Source organism: Giraffa tippelskirchi, chromosome X (genome assembly GCF_054371585.1).
Source record: "Giraffa tippelskirchi isolate mGirTip1 chromosome X, T2T-mGirTip1v1.2.pri, whole genome shotgun sequence".
NCBI lineage: Eukaryota > Metazoa > Chordata > Mammalia > Artiodactyla > Giraffidae > Giraffa > Giraffa tippelskirchi.
Window position 1 is genome coordinate 86163905 of NC_137289.1, and position 18747 is coordinate 86182651.

An 18747-nucleotide genomic window follows, 5' to 3' on the forward strand; every position below is an offset into this window, starting at 1 on the left:
AACTCTAGATTTTATTGAATTAAGTAAGCATGGTAGAATTTCAAGGGTAGCCACTAAAAGAGTAGGAAAAGAATAAATATCTTCAAAAATAATTGAAGTGGAAAAATGGAATGAGGCAAAAAAACCCTCATTTGATTCAAAGAGGGAAAAAACACAGCAAAAATGGAACTTATAGCATAAAGATGATATAAATAAATCCAGATGTATAGTTTTTTTTTTGTTAAAATACAGTTTTAGAAATTTTTAAACACTTTTTTAAAATTAGTTTATTTATCTATTTTTTACCTTTACAATATTGTATTTGTTTTGACATGAATCCACCATGGGTGTACATGTTTTCCCCTTCCAGAACCCCCCCCCACCTCCCTCCCCATCCCATCCCTCCGGGTCATCCCAGTGCACCAGCCCCGAGCACCCTGTATCATGCGTCGAACCTGGACTGGCGATTCGTTTCACATATGATAATTTACATGCTTCCATGCCATTCTCCCATATCATCCCGCCCTCGCCCTCTCCCAGGTAAACACATTTTAAAATGTATTTCTTCTCTGGGCCAAAGAAGAAATCTTAATGGAAATTAGAAAATATTTTAAAATGAGCTTGTACATTGCACCTAAAGTGGTGGTTACAGGGCTGTTTATAGGCTTAAGTGATTATGTTAAAAAGGAAGAGGGAGTTTCCTGGTTGCATAGTGGTTAGAATTCCAGGCTTCTACTGCTGTGGCCTAGGTTCAATCCCTGGTCAGGGAACTGAGATCTCACCAGAAAAAAACAAAGAAAGACTGAAAGTTAATGAGCTAAGCATTCAACTAAACTAAGATAATAAACAATAGAATAAATCCAGAAAAGCAGAAGGAAGGAAATAATAGACACAAAAGCAAAAATTATTAAAATATAAAACAAAGATAAGTAAACAAGACGACCAAAGCCAAGAATGTTGTTGTTGTTTAGTCACTAAGTCGTGTTGGACTCTTTTGTGACCCCATGGACTGTAGCCTGCCAGGCTTCTCTGTCCATGGGATTTTCCCAGGCAAGAAAACTGGAGTGGGTTGCCATTTCTTTCCCCAGGGGAACTAGAGTGGGTTGCCATTTCTTTCTCCAGGGGAACTTCCTGACCCAGGGATTGAACCCAGGTCTCTTGCATCTCCTGCACTGGCAGGCGGATTCTTTACCACTGAGCCACAAGGGAAGCCAAAAGCCGAGAACAGCAGCAGTCTATGGCATTTGAGCCATGACTCATGCTCTTATCACAACTTTACCACCCTCCCCAACTCGGCTTGCAGGATCTCTACCCCAAACTCGCTACTCTGGGCAGATGCAGCCAAGAGGATGGATGTTCTTTTTCCCTGCAGTTTCCAGTCTGGGGTTATGATTTCACCCAGGGAAGGGCAGGCTGCTGGAATTTTTCATCTCTCCCAGCTCCATGTCCAAGCAGGCATGGTCAAGAAGACCTGGTCTCTTTTCCTCCAACCAGCTCCTACTCTAACCTGTGCAAGGCAGGCTGAGAATACTGAGGCCCTGATTGCCCCCAACCTGGCTCACTCATAGGGTAGTGGTTCCACACCAGGAAAAGCAATCTGAGAAGAGCAGGGGCTACCACCACCCTCCACTGTTCATTGAGGGAGGGTGTCACTCATGGAAAAACAAGTTCCTATGCCCAGCTCCAGAGTAGTGACATGGGGGTTCTGCGCTGGGAAGATAGGTCAGCCATAAGGATAAAAAACTCCCAGTGCTGCTTGAAGAGACTGACTTTACCTGTAACCAAAAGTGGATAATTCCATGCCTAAGGGCATTGTAAACAAAACAAAAAACATGGGAATTTGGGTAGAAAACAATTAAGAGGCCTATAGCTCCATGATACTATTAAAACAGCAGAGCAGCCACTTTAATAGAGGACCAGAGAAAAAGACAGGAAAGAAGAGACCTCCTGGTATCACAGTCAACTCAGGAAGTTGAGAAGTTGTGCACATTGCTAGGCTGTTCCCACTCAGGAACACAGTAGGACATGGAGCAAACTTGAAAGCATTCCCTGAGCTGCACACAGAGCCATCAATACAGGGCAAAAGTTTCACTGGCACAAGTGATTTAAAAATACAGCTTCTAACTAAACACTGTCTGCAGTGCATGATAAGCTACTCTGACCCAGGAGGGACTCCTAGAAAGCCAGACTTAAAAGTAACATCATATTAATCCTTGGGAGTCTGGAAGACTGTGTTTGTTCCTGCCCAAAGCTGTGACCTTTCAGGAGCCATCACAGAGAGAACCTTCAAACTGCTAGTTCCTGGTTGAACAGGAGGCAAAAATATAAACCCTGAATTATGACAGTAGCCTCCAAACCAGAAACATATCCAAATGATAATGGTTAAAAATGTAACAGACTTAGGAGACTTAAAGAACAACCTTGGCAATAAGTGGCTTGTGCCAAACCAGGGCTAACCCCTAGGTAGTCAAGTAAAAAGATTAAAAACAGGGGGAAAATCAGAGCAGGGACATCAGAAGCTTCACTCTGTAGGGAGAATAAACTTCACAATGTTCATTTAAGTAATTAAACAAATAAGCAAGAAATTAAAAGCCACCACACCTGGGGTGGGGTGGGGAATCAGTATCCCATAGTTCAAAGCATGTATTATCTATAAGGTCCAGATTTCAACCAAAAGAAATATGAGAAAAATAATTTTCCTGCCCCGCCCCCAGAAAACAGGAAAATATGACCCATACATAGAAGGAAAAAAAGAAAAGCAATAAAAATACTCTTTTTGAAGAGTCTCAAGTGGAAGACTAAGCAGACAAAGATTTCAAAACAATTGTTATAAGTATGTTCAAAGAACTAAAGGCGACTATGCTTAATGAAGTAAAAGAAGGTATGATGGCAGTGTCTCAATACATTTTGTTGTTGTTCAGTCACTAAGTTGTGTCCAACTCTTTGCAGTCCCATGGACTGCAGCACACCAGGCTTCCCTGTCCTTCACTGTCTCCCAGAGTTTGCTCAAACTCATGTCCATTGAGTTAGTGATACCATTCAACCATCTTATCCTCTGTCACCCCCTTATCCTCTTGCACTCAATCTCTCCCAGCATCAGGGTCTTTTCCAATCAGTCAGTTCATCACATCAGGTGGCCAAAGTATTGGAGCTTTAGCATCATTCCTTCCAATGAATACTTATGACTGATTTCCTTTAGGATTGACTGATTAGATGTCCTTGCTGTCCAAGGGACTCTCAAGAGTCTTCTCCAGCACCACAATTCAAAAGCATCAATTCTTCAGTGCTCAGCCTTCTTTATGGTCCAACTCTCATATCTGTACATGACTACTGGGAAAACCATGACTTTAACTGTATGGACCTTTGTCAGCAAAGTGATGTTTCTGTTTTTTAATACACTGTCTAAGTTTGTCATAGTTTTTCTTCCAATGAGCAAGTGTCTTTAATTTCATGGCTACAGTCACCATTTGCAGTGATTTTGAAGCCCCAAGAAAATAAAGTCTGTCACTGTTTCCATTGTTTCCCCACCTACTTGCCATGAAGTGATGGGACCAGATGCCATGATCTTCATTTTTTGAATGTTGAGTTTTAAGCCAACCTTTTCACTCTCCTCTTTCACCTTCATCAAGAGGCTCTTTAGTTCCTCTTTGCTTTCTGCCATAAGGGTGGTGTCATCTGCATAACTGAGATTATTGATATTTCTCCCAGCAACCTTGATTCTAGTTTGCACTTTATCCAACCCAGCATTTCTCATGATGTGCTCTGCATATAAGTTAAATAAGCAGGGTGACAATAGCCTTCAGGTACTCCTTTCCCAAGTTTTAACCAGTCCATTGTTCCATGTCCAGTTCTAGCTGTCGCTTCTTGACCTGCATACAGGTTTCTCAGGAGGCATATGGATTATCAATAAAGAAATGGAATTATTAAAAAAGAACCAAATGTATATTCTGGACTTGAAAAGTATAGTAACAAATGAACAATTTGCTAGAGGGGGATCTATAGTAGATATGAGTTGTCAGAAGAAAGAATCAGTCAACTTGATCGATTGTCAATAGTTATTATCAATCTGAAGAACAGAGAGAAAATGCAGCTGAAGAGAGTTTCAGAGAAATAAGGGATATGAATAAGCGCGACAACATATATATAAGTAATAAGAGCACTGGAAAGAAAGGAGAGTATGAAAGGACAGAAAAAGGTATTTACAAAATTCCTTAACACTTCTCAAATTTGTTTCTTTTTTTGTTTTTTAGGGGGTGGGATTTTTTGGTGAGGGAAGGGGTACATCCTGTGCAGTTTATAGGAACTTAGTTCCCCAATTAGGGATTCAAACCCAAGCCCTGGCAATGAAAGCACTGAGTCCTAACCAGTGGACCACCAAGGAATTCCAAAAATTTCTCAAATTTGATTTAAAAAAAAAATTTTTACACACCTAAGAAAATTATTTCTAGGGAAACCCAAAGAGATAATACCAAGGGTCATCATAGTAAAATACTGAAGGACAAATAGGAGAAAATCTTGAAAGCAGGAAGAGAAAAAAAGACACATCACATACAAGGGAACCCCCATAAGATTAACAGCTGACTTCCCATAGGAAACAATGGAGTCAAGAAGGATGACCTAGTCAAACTACTAACAATTTATTTAAAAAGCAAGAATCGTATATCTAACAAAAATGAAGGTGAATTAAAAACATTCCCAGATAAATGTTTTAAGAAACAGAATTCATTGCCAGGATACCTTTGTTAAAAGAAATATTAAGTGAAGTTCTTCAGGCTGGAAGTAAGTGATGTCAGACAGTAATTTGAATCCACATGAAGAACAAGAAATGCTGGTGGAGGTAATTATGTGGGTAATTAGAAAAGACAGTATAATTGCATATTTCTTCCCCTTTCCCCTCTTGACTGATTTAAAAATCAATTACATAAAACAATATGAATATAATTGTATTGTTGGGAGTATAATATATAGAAATATAAAATATTTGACAATAACAGCACAAAGGAATGAAATGGGAAGAAAGCTGTATTGAAATAAGGAAATGACACTAGATGAGAACTCCAACTCACAGAAAGAAATGGAAAGAACAGTAAGAATATTAGTGAACACTATAAATATATATTTATTCTCCTTTTTCTCTCAGCATTATTTTATTTATTTGTTTATTTTTGTATTTTGGCCAGACTATGTGGCATGTGGGATGCTTTCTTGACCAGGGATCAAACCTGAGCATCCACAGTGAAAGTGCCGAATTCTAACTACTAAACCATCAGGGAACTCCCCTCAGCCTTTTTAAAAGACGTAGAATTATATAAAGTAATAATTACAGCCATGTATTGTTAGATTTATTATATATATAAATGTATATATGTGACAATAACATCATAAAAAGAGGGAGGCAGTGAAGCTATATAAAATGTCTATATTTCACTAGAACTAAGTCAATATAGATCTGAAGTAGATTCTAATAAGATATGCATTAGAAGCCCTAGAAAATCACAGTTAAAATAACTCAAAAATAATAATTTAAAAATCATGAAAGTAATTAAAATGTTACATGAGAAAATATCTACCTAATACAAAGAAAGATAAAAAAAGATTTGTAACATATATAAAAAATAAAAAACAAAGCAGAAATCAAGATGACAGTGTAAATCTAGGCATATTAATAACAACAATAAATGTGAATGAAGTAAACAATCCAATCAAGATAGACAATTAAACAATAATAGTTTGAGAATTCAATGCCCACTTTCAATAATGGATAGAACAACTAGGCAGAAGATCAACAGAACAGAAGACTTGACCTAAACTAGATCTGACATACATCTATGGAACATTCCACTGGAAAACAAGAGGATTCTACTCAAGTGTACATGGAACAGTCTCCAGAACAGACCACAGGCTAGGCCATAGAGCACAGAAGGAGTAAAATCATACAAAGTATGGTTTCTGACCACAGTGGGATGCAAGTAGAAATTAATAACAGAAGGAAATTTGGGAAATTCACAAATACGTGGAAATTAAACAGCACATACCTAAAATGACCAACAGGTAATAGGAAAAGGGAAAATAGAAAATACTTTGAGATTAAGAAAAATGAAGAAACAACATACCAAACATACAAAATGAGATGTAGCTAAAGCACTCATCAGAAGGAAATTTGTTGCTATAAGTACCTATGTTAAAAAGAAAGGTATCAACTCAATACCCAACTTTCTATCTTATGATATCTGATAAATTTAGAGCTAGCTAAACCCAAAGCAAGCATAAAGAAGGAAATAACAAAGATTAGAGAGGGAATAAATGAAATAGTAAATTGGAAAAATAGAAAATCAATGAAAACAAAACTTGTTCTTTGAAAATGTCGACAAAATTGACAAACTTTTAGCTAAGTAACTAAGAAAAAAGAGGCTAGACTCAATTAAAATCAGAAATGAAAGTGGAAGCATCACTACCAAGTTTACAGAAATAAGAAGAATTATGCTTCAACTCAAAAACAGAAAAAAAAAAAAAACAATTTAAAAATAGGCAGAGAATCTGAACACTTTTTCAAAGAAGACATAAAGATGTCCAACAGGTACATGAAAAGGTGCTCAACATTACTAATCATCAGGGAAATGCGAATCAAATCCACAATGAGATATCATCTCACAGGTGTTAGAATGGCTACTATCAAAAAGACATATGGGAGGGATATATGTATACTTATGACTGATTTATGTTGATATATGGCAGAAACCAACACAATATTGTAAAGCAATTATCCTCCAATTAAAAATAAATAAATTAAAAAAAAGACAACTGTTGGAGAGCATATGGAGAAAAGGGAACCCTTCCACACTGTTGGTTGGAAAGTAAATTGGTGCAGCCACTATGGAAAACAGTATGGAGATTCCTCAAGAAATTAAAAATAGAACTACTACATGATCCAACACTTCCACTTCTAAGTATTTACCCAAAGAAAATGAAAACTAATTCAGAAAGATATATGCATCCCTATGTCCACTGTGGCTCGGTGGTAAAGAATCTGCCTGCCAATGTAGGAAGGAGATGTGAGTTCAATCCCTAGGTTAGAAAGATCCACAGGAGAAGCACATGGCAACCCACTCCAATATTCTTGCCTAGAGAATCCCATGGACATAGGAGCCTGGGGGGCTGCAGTCCATGGGGTAGCAAAATGTTAGACGCGACTGAGCACAGCACAGTACAGCACATGTCCACTGCAGCATTACTTACCATAGCCAAGATATGGAAGCAACCTAAGTGTTCATCAGTGGATGAAGATGTGGTATATACAGTCATCTATCAATATCCTTAGGGGATTGGTTCCAGGACACCCTGTGGGTACAAAAATTCACAAATGGTTAAATCCTTATAAAATAGCATGTTTGCATATAACCTATGCACATCCTCCTGTATACTTTAAATCATTTCTAGTTTACTTGTAATACCTAATACAGAGTAAATGCCATGTAAATGTTTTCAGCATGCAGCAAACTTAAGTCTTGCTTTTTGGAACTTTATGGAATTTCTTTTTCTAACATTTTTTGTCCGTAGTTGGTTGACTCTGTGAATGTGGAAACCCGTGATACAGGGGGCTGACTGTACATACTATGAAATACTGTTCCACCATAAAAAGTAGAAAGTCTTGCCATTTTGTGAAACACTGAATGAACCTGGTGGGCATTATGTTAAATGAATAAGTCAGAAAAAGACAAATACCATCTGATTTCATATGTGGAATCTAAAAAGAAAAAAAGCATACAAAAAATTACCAAGCTCAAAGATACAGAGAACAGATCAGTGCTTGCCAGAGGAGGGGACTGGGGGCTTGGCATAGATGAACTAGGTGAGGAAAGTGAAGAGGTACAAATTTTCAGTTTTAAGTCATGAGGATGTAAAGCATAACATGGTGACTAAAATTAATAAAACCGTATTGCATATTTGAAAGTTGCTAAGAAAGTAGGTCTTAAAAGTCCTTGCTGCAGGAAAAAAAAAAAAGGCAACTATGTTTAAAAAATGATTATAACAGGAATACTATGAATATTTGTATGCCAGCAAGTTACATAACATAGATGAAATAGGAAAATTCCTAGAAAGGCACAAACTGCCAAAACTTAAGTTTCAAGAAGAAAAAGAAAATCTGCATAGCCCTATATTGATTGAACAGATTGGATTAGTAATCAAAAACTTCCCACCAGAGGGAGACCCAGGACCAGATGGCTTCATTGGTAAATTTTACCAAATGTTTGAAGAAGAATTGAAAGCAATCCTGCCAAACTCTTCCAAAAAATAGAAAATAAGGGAACACTTACTAACAATTATATGAGGTCATAGTTACTTCAGATTTCAAAACTATTTACAAAACTAAACTAAACAAAACAGTGTGGTACTGACATAAGTGTAGAAATATGTGTGTGTATGTTAGTCACTCAGTCGTGTCTGACTTTGCAACCCCACAGACTGTAGCTGAGGTGGTTCAGTGGATAAAAAATCCACCTGCAATGCAGGAGATGCAGTTCAATCCCTGGGTTAGGTAGATCCCTTGAAGGTGGACATGGCAACCCACTCCAGAATACCATGGACAGAGGAGCCAGGCCGGCTACAGTCCATAGGATTACAAAGAGTTAGACATGACTGAAGTGTAGAGATATAGATCAATGGAATAGAATTGAGAGTCTAAAAATAAACCCACATTTTTATGGTCAACTGATTTTTGACAGGGATCCCAAGACAAGTCAGTAGGGGAAATAGTCTTTTCAGAAATGGTACTGGGACAGCTGGTTGTCTACATGCAAAAGAATGAAACTGGGCCTCTGCCTCACTTCCCAGGTGACACTAGTGGTAAAGAATCTGCCTGCCAATGCAGGAGACAAAAGAGATACGGGTTCAATCTCTGAGTCAGGAAGATCTCCTGGAGTAGGAAATGGCACCCCACTCCAGTATTCTTGCCTGGAGAATTCCATGGACACAAGAGTCTGGCAGACTACAGTCCGTGGGATCGCAAAGAGTCAGACACAAATGATTGACAAAGCACAGCACAGCATAGAGTCAAAAAGTAGATTAGTGGTTGCCTAAGGCACCATGAGGTGAGGGGATGGAGAATGACTGCTAATGAAACCATTATTTTAGAGTGGCTCAAATTTCTTATAAAATTATATTGTAATGACTGTGTGGATCACAATAAACCGGAAAATTCTGAAAGAGATGGGAATACCAGACCACCTGACCTGCCACTTGAGAAATCTGTATCAGGTCAGGAAGCAACAGTTAGAACTGGACATGGAACAACAGACTGGTTCCAAATACAGAAAGGAGTACGTCAAGGCTGTATATTGTCACCCTGATTATTTAACTTATATGCAGAGTACATCATGAGAAATGCTGGGCTGGAAGAAACACAGGCTGGAATCAAGATTGCCGGGAGGAATATCAATAATCTCAGATATGCAGATGACACCACCCTTATGGCAGAAAGTGAAGAGGAACTAAAGAGCCTCTTGATGAAAGTGAAAGAGGAGAGTGAAAAAGTTGACTTAGAGCTCAACATTCAGAAAACTAAGATCATGGCATCCAGTCCCATCACTTCATGGCCAAAAATGGAGAAACAGTGGAAACAGTGGCTGACTTTATTTTTCTGGGCTCCAAAATCACTGCAGATGGTGATTGCAGCCATGAAATTAAAAGACGCTTACTCCTTGGAAGGAAAGTTATGACCAATCTAGACTGCATATTAAAAAGCAGAGACATTACTTTGCCAACAGAGGTCCGTCTAGTCAAGGCTATGGTTTTTCCAGTGGTCATGTATGGATGTGAGAATTGGAGTATAAAGGAAGCTGAGCACAGAAGAATTGATGCTTTTGAACTGTGGTGTTGGAGAAGACTCTTGAGAGTCCCTTGGACGGCAAGGAGATCCAACCAGTCCATCCTAAAGGAGATCAGTCCTGGGTGTTCATTGGAAGGACTGATGTTGAAGCTGAAACTCCAATTCTTTGGCCACCTGATGGGAAGAGCTGACTCATTGGAAAAGACCCTGATGCTGGGAAAGATTGAGGGCAGGAGAAGAAGGGGATGACAGAGGATGAGATGGTTGGATGGCATCACCGACTCAATGGACATGGGTTTGGGTGGACTCCAGGAGTTAGTGATGGACAGGGAGGCCTGGCGTGCTGCAGTTCATGGGGTCTCAAAGGGTCGGACATGACTGAGTGACTTAACTGAACTGAACTGAATGAAGGTCACACCACCCGTGAATATACTAAAAGATGTTGAATTATATACTGTGAAGTTAAATTATATGGTATGTAGATTACATCTCAATAAAGCTGTTTCTTAAAGAGATAATGGTGACTTAAACTAGTGTGGTATCAATGTCAATTGTGTGAAGTAATAGGAATCTGTTTATATTTTGAAGGTAGAGTAAGGAGGATTTTCTGACATATTGTGAGTGGTATGAGAGAAAGCAGGGGCTCAAAGATTTTGCTCTGAGCACCTGGAATGATGGAATAAGCAACTGAGAGAAGAATGTGGGAAGCTCAGTTTTGGATAGTAAGAGTTAAGTTTGAACAAGCTGAGTTGGAGATGTCAAGCAGGAGGAAGGAATATTTCTATCATTTTTGTGTGTATGTGTATACACATACATACACTTGCACAAACACATGAATGATAAATCCAGAGAACAAGGTGAACTAGCATTGCAAAATAGGGTATAAGCATATGGATAGAATTTAAAACCTTGAGAATGGATGTGATCACCAGGGACGTATGGATAGCTCGAGAAGAAAAGATGTCTAAGGACTGCCCCCTGGGATAGTCCAACATTAAAATGTTGGGTAAATGAGGAAGAAACAGCAAAGAAGACTGACCGGAAATAACCAATGGGGTAAGAGGAAAAACAGCAGTGTTTGCTTTCCTGGAAGCCAAGTGAAGTGTTTTCAGGAGGGAGTGACCAACTGTATCATACGCTGCTGAGAAATCAAGTGAGATGAGAACTGAGATGAGACCATTGGACTTAGCAACTGTGCAGTCATGGGTGACCTTGCCAAGAGCAGTTTTGATGGAGCTAAGTGGAAAAGTCTGACTGTAATACATTTAAGAGAGAATATAAGAAGATAAGTCATTTCTATAAACCAACAAGAATCAAAAATGCAATTTTAAAAAAGATACTGTAGCAATAAAAACTTAAGATATCTATGAAGAAAATCTAACAAAAGGTGTTCCAAGATCCTTTAGGAGGAAGTCATAAAACTTTACTGCAATTGAGAGCCGTGTTCTGTACAGGTAGGGCTACTCAATATTGTAAAAAAAGATACTTTTTCCCTTAATCAATCATAGTCAATGTAATTCCAATCAAAATCTCAATAGGTTTTTTCATGGAATGTGACAAGCTGGTTCTACAATTTATATGGGAGTGCAAAGAAAAACCAAGGCATTCTTGAAGAACAATAAAGTAGAAAAACTTACTCTATCAGATATTAGGATTTATCATACAGCTGGTGTACTTAACAGTATAATACTGGAACAGAGGTTTGACAAGTAAGCCAATGGAACAGGATAAAAAACTCAAAAATAGACTTATACCTGTTTGGAAATTTGATGTATGACAGGAAACATTGCAGGTCAGTTGGGTGAAATGATTAATTCTGTAATAACTAATGTTTGGAAAATCGGTTAGTCATAATGAAATAATAAAATGAGATTCCCATCTCACATCAAACACAAAACTCAATTCTGGATATACTGAATACTTTAAACTTTTAGAAGAAAATATAATTCAGAGGTTCTCAACTGGCAGTACCCCTACCCCTGGGAACATTTGTATGGGAGTGCTTGGGGTTGTTACAATGACAGGAATAGTGTTAAAGGCACTTGGTACCCAGGGTCCAGGGATGCTAAAGTGTCTTGCAATGTGAGACCCAGCCCCACACAAAGAATGTGTCCTGCCCCAAATGCCAGTAACCTCTTTCTCACAAAGAAACACTAAGATAGGAGAATTTCTCTGTGATATTGAGTTAGGGGAGAATTTCTTTAAAGAAATACAAAAAGCACCATCCATAAAGAGAGAGATCATTAAATTCAATGACATTAAAATGAAATGCCTCTTTACACCAAAAAACACATAAAGTGAAAGAACAAGCCAAAAAGTGGGAAATATTTAGTGCTCGTATAACTGAAAATGTATTAGCATTTGAAATATACAAATCTCATATACCAATACATAAGAAAGAAAATGTGGGGCTTCCCTTGTTGTCCAGTGGTTAAGAATCCACCTTGCAGTGCAGGGGATGCAGGTTCTGTCCTTGATGGGTCAAATAAGCCTGTGCACTCTAGAGCCTGCAAACTGCAACTAGAGAGAAACCTATGAGCAGCAACTAAAGAGAAGCCCACACCCCAGTGAAAGATCCCAACACAAAGAAGATCCCTCGTGCCACAACTAAGGCCTGATGCAGTCAAATAAATAAATTTTAAAAAAAGAAAGAAAATCTGGAAGAAAAATGAGCAAAAGATATAAACAAGCCTCTTTTGGAAGAGGACATCTGAATGCCAAAAGATGTGAAAAGATGCTCAAGCTCATTAGTAATCAGGGAAATGCAAAATAAAACCACAAGGAATTAACACATTGTAAATCAACTGTACTTTAGTAAAACACACACACATGCACACAAGGAATGACCCCAAAAATCACAAAATTCCATTTTAACCCACCAGCCTGAAAAAAATTATGTAAGTTAAATAATCCTAAGTGTTAATGCGGAGAAGGCACTGGCAACCCACTCCAGTACTCTTGCCTGGAAAATCCCATGGACGGAGGAGCCTGGTAGGCTGCAGTCCATGGGGTCACACAGAGTCAGACATGACTGAAGCGACTTCACTTTCACTTTTCACTTTCATGCATTGGAGAAGGAAATGGCAACCCACTCCAGTGTTCTTACCTGGAGAATCCCAGCGACGGGGGAGCCTGGTGGGCTGCCATCTATGGGCCCGCACAGAGTCAGACACGACTGAAGTGACTTAGCAGCAGGAGTAGCAGCAAGTGTTAGTGAGGATGTGGAACACTGTAACACTTCTGATGGGAGTGTGTATTAGGTGACCAATTAGGGGAAAAAATTTGGCATTATCTAACAAATTTGAACATGTTATGTACTTTACAACTAACTGATTCCACTTGTAGAAACAGACCTTAGAGAAACTTGGGCAAGTGTACTGTAAAGGGAGTTTATAGCAATGTTCAGAATAGTCAAAAAAATTCCTAAAAACAATAGGTATTCTTCAACAGTAGCGTGTTTCTCTTGTGGTAGACTCAACGGTGAAATACTAGGCAACAATGAAAAGGAATAAAACACCACTACTGATAATCATGGGAGAGGTTTTCAGGCACAATTGTGAGTAAAAACAAATGGCAAAAAATTTAGTGTGATACCAATATTTGCAGTTCAAAACCAAGCAAAACTAAGAAGCACGTTGGCTGGGGATACCTGTGTATGTAGGAAGATGACGAAGAAATGCAAGGGAGTGACTTAAGTTCATGATTGTGGGTACCTCAGGGAGAAAGACAGAGTGGTGGGCTGCAGAGGAGCCTGTAGGAAGCTACAGTGGGGCTGGTAATGTTCTGTTAAGGCAGATGGTGGGCTCACAGGTTTTGATTCTATTATAATGTTTCATGACTTACATATTAAGTATATTTTAGGTAGAAATTACATACAAATATAATTTAGATATTAAGCATTTTGTATTAAACATATATATATCAATTGCATCATATCTTTAAATGAAGAATGGAGAAGGAGAATATTCTTCCCTTACTTCTGAAACTCTCAGGCTAGGAGCTGCAGAAGAGAAAAAAAAAAAAAAAACTCTTTTAAGCAGTTGCATCTGTTCACAGCAGCAGTGTTGCCTTTGGAAGCACAGTGTTCCCTGGTCTCCTCATCTTGTGGGTCTTGGAGCCAAAGGCAGGCTGTAAATGGCAGGATGGCCCTTCCCCAGCTAGGTCAGGAGTACAGGACTAAGCGCTCCCTCTCATGATCAAGGCTGTGCTCAGTCACTAGGCCTGCCAACATTGTCATGGGATAGCAAGTGAAACAGCCAGGAGAAAAACACACAGACTTTGCCAAGGCAGCTACATTTGTTGGGGGGGGAGGGGAGGGGGCGTGGTCTCTGGCGGTGGGAGTGGAAGAATAGATGGGAAACGTGGAGCAGGTAAAAAGAGAGGCCAGGCTGCTTCAATGGCTTGTGTGACCCTGGTCAATTCACTTCCCTTCTCTAGGCTCCAATTCCTCCCTAGTCTTCTTTGAGGTTTAACTGGAACATACTTGATATGGCTGCTTCCAGCCCAAACACTCAAGAATTCCAATTCAAAGGCCACTTGAGGGGAAACCGTTTGCACATTTACACTCCTAGTCTCCAGACTGGTGAATAATTAAGCTCCTTTCTATTGATCAGAGCTGCTGACAGTAGTGCTGAGTCGGCTCTCTGGTAGTGTGGAAAAACAAACCCACGTGCAGCTACAAATAAGTAAGAAACTCCCATTTACACAATTAGCCTTTAGTATATAAATAGAAGTAGAAGCAAAACTGCCCCCAAGCCTGTGCAAGCCTGTTCTCCCTCCTTCAGACTGCCTTTGACAAGAGGTTTGTGTCTCTTCATTCAGTCTTCCTTTGGCAGTTCTTCCGCATATGCATGTTTTGAGGGGGGAAGAAACTCCCCTGTTTGTCTTGGTCGAGTTTTCCCCACATAACCTCCCTTGTCTCTACATTTTTCCTCTCTTTATACCAACCACTGTCTCTACTAGAAGAGACTTGTATGAGCAAAATGAGCTTTGTCATTTGGGGGATGGACTAAGGGTTAAATTAAAGAGACAGCTGTCTATACAACTGGCTAGAATGAGGGGAGGGCTCCTCTGCATTTGCGCCAGCTGCCTCTCACTTTTATTCCTTCCTGCTGTTTGTTTCCCTTCCACCCCTCTGGCCAGGGGTGCTGAGCTGCAAGCCTCTCGGAACTCTTGGGAAGTTTCAGGTAGTAAGCTGGGGCTAAGATCAACCTAACTTCCTCCTGTCACAACTTCCCCTGGACAAAAGATGTTTAGGTCTCAAATTTGGAACTGGAAAGGAAATCGAAAATGCACAAGCTACTTTTCTATCCCTTGTAGATAATCACGCTCTCCTTTGAAATCTTCTAGGCTTGTTTAAAACCATCTTCTGCTCTTAGCGCTTTTTTCTTTCCCTTGAACTGTAGTTTGTTTTGTTTTGTTTTGTTTTGTTTTTCTTAGCAGCACTTTTGAGGAACTGTTTTCTAAAGGAAAGAGAGACTATGTGTTACTCTGGGTGAGTCACTGTTCTTTAGTCAATGCTGGTGAGAATCTCAAAGAGTAACAAAGATCGCCAAGGGTGGCTGCAGTCCAGTACCCAAATGCTCACATAATTTGCCCCCCTTTCCATTTTAGGGTGAAAATAATCACGGACAAGAAGGGGAAGGGATTCATGTGAATAAATAAGATACTGTATTACAGCCAAGGCAGCATTCAGATTCTCAGCTGGCAGAGGAATTCTTGAGGCTGATCTGTAGTGAAAGCATGAGCAAACTGCTAAATGGAATGCAAAGAGAACCCTGGGCTTAATCTCCGTTCCAGTCAGTCTACAGAGGAGTCTCAGAGCAGTACTATTCCTGGAAGGCAAAGTGCTTACCCACATGCAGCCCCACCCCCAGCATGAGAAATCCAGGACCTCCAGGACTGTGCCAGCACCCTGGCTCTTATTTCTGCAGTCCAGTTGCTTTGGTGAAATAAGAATGTACACTGCCTGTCCATGAAAGGGCCACTCTGAAAGCAATTTATAAACTGTAAAGTACCAGGGGATGTCAGGTGGCCCTGTCACTCACCAATTTCTGTTGTATACTGCACTCCTTCAGTTGTCTTTTCTCATTATTGGATGAAAACCACAGAATTTTGTGGTGAGAGGTCAGGCCCTGCATATAATCAATCATGCACAAGTCCCAAGGCATAGATGCATAAATCAGCCTTAATTCTGGATTTCCCAGTCTACACATGGAGAGCATTTGCTAGCCAACAATCTTACAAAGACATCATAGAATGGTCAAGGAATTGACCCTAAGAAAGCTTTTGGTGGGGAGTTGAAACTCTCAATTTCAACTGCTGTTATCACTCCTGCATTGAAGTAAAAGCCTTGGTGTTCACATAGCCTTTGATTCTGATATCAAATATCTGATGACTTCTCACAACTTTGCTGTGAGTTGGGGAGAAGGCAGTCATCCTGTGCTCACTGTCTCCAGTGAGCTCACTGTGCTCACTCTGCCCACAGCGACCGGATGATAAGATCAAAGAGCTAAGGCCCATTTTCTTCACAAGTTGGGGCCTTCTTGAGCCATATTAAAGGACTTCCATCTCTGGCTAGCACCTCACCAGGCTCTATATTTACTAAACAAAGGAACTTTAAATTTGTTACAAAACTCAATTAACAAAACAAGAACTTCGTCATTCCATTCATTCATCTGCCCATTGTTTATTTTGAGTGTGTACTTAACAGCACTTTCCAGAACAGAGTAATCCCTATGTGGAGACAAAGATGGCTCTAATACCAGGGGAGGGGGAGGGAGGGAACGTTGCATTCCTTTCCTCCCCATCCTCCTTTTCCCAGAGCCCATCCAGCTGACAGGTGCCAGAAGGGAAGAAATGTTAGCAAATGTTAGTTTCCAGCCCCAAAGAAGCTGTCACAAAAGGGAGACAGAACAAGGCAGCTCATAAAATCCTTCAACTGAGGGATGTAGCGAGACCTATCTAATTACACAAGATTAGAAACGGTTTAACTTGTTGAGAATGTGCTACATGTGAAATGAAATAAAATGACACCTCTGGCACCCTATAATGATACTGTGTTGGGAGGAAAGCACAAAGGGTTTGTTCACGCTATATCAGTAACACCAGTTTTTCTCATCCAACATTTTCAACACATCTGGTTTTAATATGGTGGTCTAAGTGAAGTAAGTTAACTTTTCACCCACTGTTCTGGCACTCCTTTTCTTTCCTCACTGTACACTTCCATTTGTGTTGGCATTGTCCATCTCTCACCCATCCCTCCCCAAGCTAACAGAGGTAGAAGAGGATTATGCTGAGAAATTTGGCTTATCTCTGGGCTCTTGATTATTTTACTGTTCAAATAATGCTAACAACTATTTGAAAGCAAGATTGGTCTTTGTTCCAGCTAAATACAACAGAGTTTAGCTTTGGCCTTCTACCTAATACTTTCAAGTACTATGCTATATAAGAACACCCTAAGTTCTAAAAAAGAACTCTCACCAACTGATGAGTCACAAAACAGTTTGGTTTTCAAAAATTAGGGAAGGTGATCTCAATTACTTTGTTTTGCTGCACCATGCAGCACGCAGAATCTTAGTTCCCCAACCAGGGACAGAACTCATGCCCTCTGCAGTGGAAGCGTGGAGTCCTAACCACTGTACTGCTGAAGAAGTCCCCTCGGTTACTCTTAACTAGAATGCTCAGAAAATCTAGAGTTGGCCTAACTGGTTTCTAGCTAACACAGAAGTAATTGACCATTTTGTGCCTTTGTTGGAAAAAAATATTTTATGATTATATATTGAGGGTCTACAAGATAGGTGTATTTGCCATGAAAGTAGAATTTGCAAACTGTAGAATGGGTTTCCTTCTACACATCCCTTGTCAGAACAGAATAAGGGTTTTACTCTCCAACAACCAGAGAAAACTAGTAAGATTTTGTAAGTGGCTATGATTAAAAGCCAAACTTTAGAATTTCAGTGCTTTGATACAAAAAAAAAGTTAATAATGTTGACTCAGTTTTTGTAGGGTTTTTATCTTCTTTAGATTCGTGCTTCACAGGACTTTACAAATAGAAAAATTTGTAACTCTAAGCTGACAAGGATTGTCTACTATGATTCAGTTCATGTCAGTTCAGTTCAGTTGCTCAGTCGTGTCCGACTCTTTGCAAACCCATGAACTGCAGCACGCCAGGCCTCCCTGTCCATCACCAACTCCCAGAGCCTACCCAAACTCATGTCCATTGAGTCATTGATGCCATCCAACCATCTCATCCTCTGTTGTCCCCTTCTCCTCTTGCCCTCAATCTTTCCCAGCATCAGGATCTTTCCAATGAGTCAGCTCTTCCCATCAGGTGGCCAAAGAATTGGAGTTTCAGCTTCAACATCAGTCCTTCCAATGAACACCCAGGACTGATCTCCTTTAGGATGGACTGGTTGGATCTCCTTGCCATCCAAGGGACTCTCAAGAGTCTTCTCCAACACCACAGTTCAAAAGCATCAACTCTTCTGTGCTCAGTTTTCTTTATAGTCCAATTCTCACATCCATACATGACCACTGGAAAAACCATAGCCTTGACTAGACGGACCTCTGTTGGCAAAGTAATGTCTCTGCTTTTTAATATGCAGTCTAGGTTGGTCATAACTTTCCTTCCAAGGAGTAAGTGTCTTTTAATTTCATGGCTGCAATCACCATCTGCAGTGATTTTGGAGCCCAGAAAAATAAAGTCAGCCACTGTTTCCACTGTTTCCCTATCTATTTGCCATGAAGTGATGATACTGGATGCCATGATCTTAGTTTTCTGAATGGTGAGCTTTAAGCCAACTTTTTCACTCTCTTCTTTCACTTTCATCAAGAGGCTCTTTAGTTCTTCTTCATTTTCTGCCATAAGGGTAGTGTCATTTGCACATCTGAGGTTATTGATATTTCTCCCCACAATCTTGATTCCAGCTTGTGCTTCATCC

General features: G+C 39.8%; 1 protein-coding gene and 1 long non-coding RNA gene across 6 annotated transcripts in view; one reads left to right on the forward strand and one right to left on the reverse strand.

The window, feature by feature from the left end:
• The window catches only part of HDAC8 (histone deacetylase 8), a 259468-nt gene that overhangs the window by 166330 nt on the left and 74391 nt on the right, over window positions 1–18747 (forward strand). The window lies entirely within an intron of this gene.
• Window positions 1–18747, reverse strand: part of LOC145536841 (uncharacterized) — a 152112-nt gene that overhangs the window by 45042 nt on the left and 88323 nt on the right. Inside the window, exon 7 of the long non-coding RNA XR_014076046.1 lies at window positions 7216–7317. This is a non-coding gene — a long non-coding RNA (uncharacterized LOC145536841). The remainder of the gene's footprint in view (window positions 1–7215; window positions 7318–18747) is intronic.